The sequence below is a fragment of the Cebus imitator genome, unplaced genomic scaffold (assembly GCF_001604975.1).
Source record: "Cebus imitator isolate Cc_AM_T3 unplaced genomic scaffold, Cebus_imitator-1.0 Scaffold167, whole genome shotgun sequence".
Taxonomy (NCBI): Eukaryota; Metazoa; Chordata; class Mammalia; order Primates; family Cebidae; genus Cebus; species Cebus imitator.
In genome coordinates this window covers 4,434,615-4,440,483 of record NW_016107482.1, presented here as the reverse complement: position 1 = coordinate 4,440,483, position 5,869 = coordinate 4,434,615, and the positions used below count along the sequence as shown (strand labels likewise).

The 5,869-nt window shown below is 35.8% G+C and overlaps 1 pseudogene; it reads right to left on the bottom strand.

The window, feature by feature from the left end:
- Nucleotides 1-4,745: 4,745 nt before the first annotated feature.
- On the bottom strand, nucleotides 4,746-4,864 carry LOC119473559 (annotated as a pseudogene).
- Between the last annotated feature and the right edge of the window lie 1,005 nt (nucleotides 4,865-5,869).

Here is a 5,869-nt window from a genome sequence, read left to right as displayed (position 1 = left end):
GGAAAACTGGCTGGCCACATGCAGAAAGCAGAAACTGGGCCCCTTCTTGACACCTTGCACTAAAATTAACTCCAGATGGATTAAAGACTTAAACATAAGACCTAACACCATAAAAATCCTAGAAGAAAACCTAGGCAAAACCATTCAGGACATAGGCATAGGCAAGGATTTCATGACTAAAACACCAAAAGCATTGGCAACAAAAGCCAAAATAGACAAATAGGACCTAATTAAGCTCCAGAGCTTCTGTACAGCAAGAAACAATCATTAGAGTGAGCTGGCAACCAACAGAATGGAAAAACATTTTTGCAATCTACCCATCTGACAAAGGGTTAATACCCAGAATCGACAAAGAACTAAAACAGATTTACAAGAAGAAAACAAACAAAACCATCCAAATGTGGGAGAGGGATATGAACAGACGCTTTTCCAAAGAAGACATATATGAGGCCAACAAACATATGAAAAAATGCTTATCACTACTGATTATTAGAGAAATGCAAATCCAAATCACATTGAGATACCACCTCATGCCAGTTAGAATGGCAATCATTAAAAAATCTGGAGACAACAGATACTGGAGAGGATGTGGAGAAATAGGAACACTTTTACACTGTTGGTGGGAGTGTAAACTAGTTCAACCATTGTGGAAGACAATGTGACACTTCCTCAAGGACCTAGAAATAGACATTCAATTTAACTCAGCAATTCCATTACTGAGTATATACCCAAAGAATTATAAATTGTTCTATTACAAAGACACATGGACACGTATGTTCACAGCGTCACTGTTTACAATAGCAAAGACCTGGAACCAACCCAAATGTCCATTGATGATAGACTGGACAAGGAAAATGTGGTACGTATACACCATGGAATATTACGCAGCCATACAAAATCATGAGTTCGTGTCCTTTGTAGGGACATGGATGAATTGGGAAACTATCATTCTCAGCAAACTGACACAAGAACAGAAAATCAAACACCACATGTTCTCACTCATAGGCGGATGTTGAACAATGAGAACACATGGACACAGGGAGGGGAGCATCACACACTGGGGCCTGTTGGGGAGAACAAGAGAGGGACAGTGGGGGGGATGGGGAGGTCAGGGAGGGATAACATGGGGATAAATGTCAGATCTAGGTGATGGGGAGATGGAGGCAGCAAACCACATTGTCATGTGTGTACCTATGCAACAATCCTGCATGATCTCCACATGTACCCCAGAAACTAAAGTACAATAAATAAATAAATAAATAGATAAAAATCACTCAACATGCTGAGAACAAGAAAAATGTTGTCCATACTCGAGAAAAAAATGCAGTCAATATAAACTTGCCTTGAGATGACCCAGATGTTGCAATTATCTGAGAACATTAAAGTAGCTACTATAAGTATGTTCAAAAACTTAAGAATGTTATACATAGAATAAACAAACAGATGGGTAATCTTAGCAGATGAATAGAAATTGCAGAGAATAATGCCACCTCAAATTCTAAAGCTGGAAAGTGAATTAATTGAAATAAAAATTTTACTGGAAGAATTTAACAGCAGAAGAAGCTATTGAACTTGGAAGGCAGGTCAAAAGAAAATATCTAGTGTAAAATCTGGAAAGAAAAAAAAAGTGAAGAAACATGAACAGAATGATGGAGACATGCGAGACTACAAATGAGTAACATAGGCATAATGAAGTGCCAGAAAGAGAGGCAAAAGAAATTTTCTTTTAAATGATCAAAAACTTTTAACTTAAGTTTACTGAGACTTGAGCAAGATAAAGACAAAGAAAACACCAGGAACATCACGGCGATACTGCTGAAATGCAAAGATAAAAAGGTAACCTTGAAAGCCGCTAAAGGAAACTGTCACACAACACACAAAGTACAATGATATGAATGGTGGCTGACTTCCCATCAGCAACAATGGAGGACAAAGTAAATGAAACCCATCTTTGAAGTAATAAATGACAAACACTGACTCTACAAAATTCTACATTCAGCAAAACCATCTTTCCAAAACAAAGATGAAATAGACATTCTCAATATATACAATTATTAATCAATAAAAAAGAATAAGACAGATATTTTAGACAAAAACAAACTGAGGAAATTTGTTGTTAACAGATCTATTCTGTAAGAAATGCAAAGGAAGCTATCTTTTTTGGACTGAAGAGAAACTATGCTAGACGGTAATTTTAATCTATGTGAGGAATCAAATCACTGAAAAGGGAAAATACGTAAGTAAATAAAAATATTAAGATTTTTTTTCTTAATTTTCCAAAAACCCACGATGTTCTGAAGCAACAATTATAACACCATAGTATGGAGGTTATAATGTTTATAGGCATAATGGGTTTGACAATTATAGTGCTAAGGATGATGGTGGTGAATTGAACTATATTAGGTTTCTACAATTTTTACATGAGGTAGTAAAATTTCAAGACCAAGTGGATTATTTTATGTTTAAGATACATGCTGTAATTTCTGGTAAAACCACTAATAATAATGAAAATGAATTACAGCTAAAATATCAAAAAAGAAATCAAAATGGAATACTAAAATATTCAATTTTAATGTAACATCTAATATGTAATATAAAAATAACACCTATAAATAAAAATACCAAAACTTCAATAAATGAATGAAATAAGAAGCATAAAGAAGTAATCCACAAAGAAGAGAAAATAGAATTGTCAGCCCAGGATAGTGGCCCTTGTCAGTAATTTCAGCACTTTGAGAGGATGAAGAAGGAGGATCACTAGAGTCCAAGAGTTCAAGACTAGCCTGGCAACATAATGAGACCCTGCAAAAAAAATCCATGCACAGTGATGCACTTCTTGTAGTCCCAGCTACTTGGGAAGCTGAAGAAGGATGATTGCTTAAGTCTGGGAGGTTGGGAGATTGAGGCTGCAGTGAGCCATGATCACACCACAGCATTCCAGCCTAGGTGACAGAGTGAAACTCTGTCTTAAAAACAGAAAAGAAAAAGGTATATAAAATCCTGAATCTCAATGCTTCTTTGGTGTTTTCACTTCTTTTCTATGAANAAAAAAAAAAAAAAGAAAAGAAAAGTAAATATAGTAAAATAGTCAATATAAAGGGATGTAGATAATATTTGAAGAAAAAATTCAGAAGAACTTTCTGAAATTATTAAAAGTTATACTGTTATTTGAAAAGACAGGCAGTAAGAAGTCTCTTTGGGAGATGTTCTAAAAATTTCTAGTAAGAGTCATGTCTGAAAGAAGCCTGAATTTTTTCTTGAGTTATGCTGTAAATTTATCTTCAGACTTTAAAGTCCATTGTACTCAAGAATCTTGTATTAATAGTGTTTGGAGAAATCTTATTATAACTACCATTATCAATATAATTTCTCCCGCTGTTTTTCTTGACCTTCTACTTTTACAAGTCAGTGAAAGCCGAAGATCTACTCTGTGCCAAGCACTATGCTGTACACGTGTTGTGCATTTTACCTTTCAGTCTGAATTCATTCCCATTTCATGGATAGAAAAATGTGGAGGCGTAGGGAGCATGAATGACTTATCCCAAGCTAGTCGGTGGTAGACGGGTGAGTTGGTATCTGGCTCTCTGACTTTGGTGTTAACATGCGTAATCATGAGGTAATGCTGAGGGAAGAGAGGTGGTATCCGCATGCAAAAAGAAAGCTAGAAAGAGAAGCTTCCCTAAGGCTTAGAATTAATGACTGGAAGCAGGTGTAAATTTAAGAAGAACACTGCAGATTGGAAGATGTTGAAGGATTCAGACAGATATTGTCAGGATTACAAAATGACTTATGATTAACATGGGATAATGATAATTTAAAAAACCAAGTGAGATGCAAAATTGATGTAGTATAAAAATGTGACTAACATATGTCTATTTAATATTACTCATATAAGAATGATGCAGAAATTCAAATTTAGAAAGTAATATAACAGAATATTAATAGTTACCTCTATGTTTGGAGAGAGAGATCACATTGATCTCTGCTGTTCTTTATGCTTTTTTATTTTCAAATTTTCTACCTTGAATGTGTCTTGTTTCCATATGCAGAAATATATTTCTGAAAGAAAATGAAAACACCACCATTTCAACTGCCCCGGGAAGAAATGTAAAAGAATAAACATAATTTCATCAGGCTTTAAAGAGTATCTGTCGTGGCAACTGCTTCCTGAGAATCTGATATCTTCTCTGAGGGAAACTGCTCATTAAACAGTTTTCAATAATGTGTTGAAGAAATACAGCAAAGTTATCAAAGAGATGATGGCTCTCCCAGGGTACACATACCACAGGGGCCAGAACCACTCTTTAAATATATTTTCATTTGACTACTGCTCCTACGGACTGAGGCCATATTACCATACCTAATTTCTAAAACTCCTTTTAATGGGGGTCATTCTTCTTGCCTTAAAACTGGCTCATTTTATTGCCTCAGTGCCTCTGTGGAGCCTGGTGGTTTTATATTCTTTTGATACTCACCTATGGTTTAGATTTTGCTAAATCAAAGTATATAGTCTGCGTGTGATGACTTTAGGAGCCTTCTAACACCTCACCTGCTCAGTGGTTGCTAAAATTATCTAAAAGTGTTTACTTGTTAATTATACAAACTACAGGTAAGGTTTAAAATACAAAGCACCTGAAAGTGGTCATGCATGGCAGTAAAATTACATTAAAGTATACATGTCTATTTATCATGTGTCTATCTAGCTGCCTATCTATCTATCTGTTTTTTTGTTTTTGTTTTTTTAAAGCCTACGGTATCCGGCATTCCCAGGTGGTCTCCCATCCAAGTACTAACCAGGCCCGACACTGCTTAGCTTCTGAAATCAGACGAGATTGGGCGTGTTCAGGCTGGTATGGCCATAGACCCTATCTATCTGTTCTTTAAATAATCGGAATTGATGGAGATTTCAGGAAGCCCAAGATTTCTGTAATAGATGGTGAGAAATAATCAAACCACAGAGTTTTCATTGTGGATAGTGTATTCTTGTTTCACTGAGCACATATCTTGTTTATTAAACAGTTCTGCTCCAGTTTAGCCCTAGTCAAAGGAGTTTGTATGACTCTGTTGAAAGACTGTGAAGGTATGTAATGGACATACCTGGGTTAAAGTCCTCTTTTCCTCTCCTCTCACTGTGTGATTGAAGACCAGGTATTCAGTCTTTCTGAAGCCTGGTTTCTGTACCTGTCAAAGGAAGGTCATGTGAACCAATGATCTGCTCTATGCCAAGCACTGTGTATGCACTTGAAATGTGTTTTATCTTTGAATTCACTCCCATTTCATGGGTGAGAAAATACTGAGGCTTATTGGTTTGTTATGCGGGTTAAATGAGAGAAGGTTTATAAAGTGCAAGGCACAGGTCTCCTGTCTCATAGGCACTCAATAAATATTTGTCTAATACTCCAATGTCCTTTGACAAGGGCAAAGCACATCAAGAGAACCAACTCCAATCATAAATTAATGACTTTAACTTTTTAAGCACCTATTTATTTTCTGCCTGTAAAGACGTGTTCCTTCTGTTTTCCCTGGTGAATTTCTATCCTATATTTCAAGTTCACATTTTATCAACTACATGAGTCTTTCATATTCACTCTATGAACGCTCATTTTTCCTTCCTTCAAATTTCTATGTCTCAGAATTTATGCTCCTTGATCTGGCTCCATACATCATTCTGTTTGAATTTTGGTCCATTTTGTAAACTTTTAGAGTCCAAGACTTGTTGTCTAATTTTATGATTTACTTCAGGAAGATTCAAGGAAAAATATTTAATCCTTTGGTGTCCTAGTTTCCTTATTTGCAAAATGAGGAGGGCAGGACCTTAATTAAATGTTCCTTGAGGGCTAGTCCTTAGGTCAAGCTAAATAACATATGT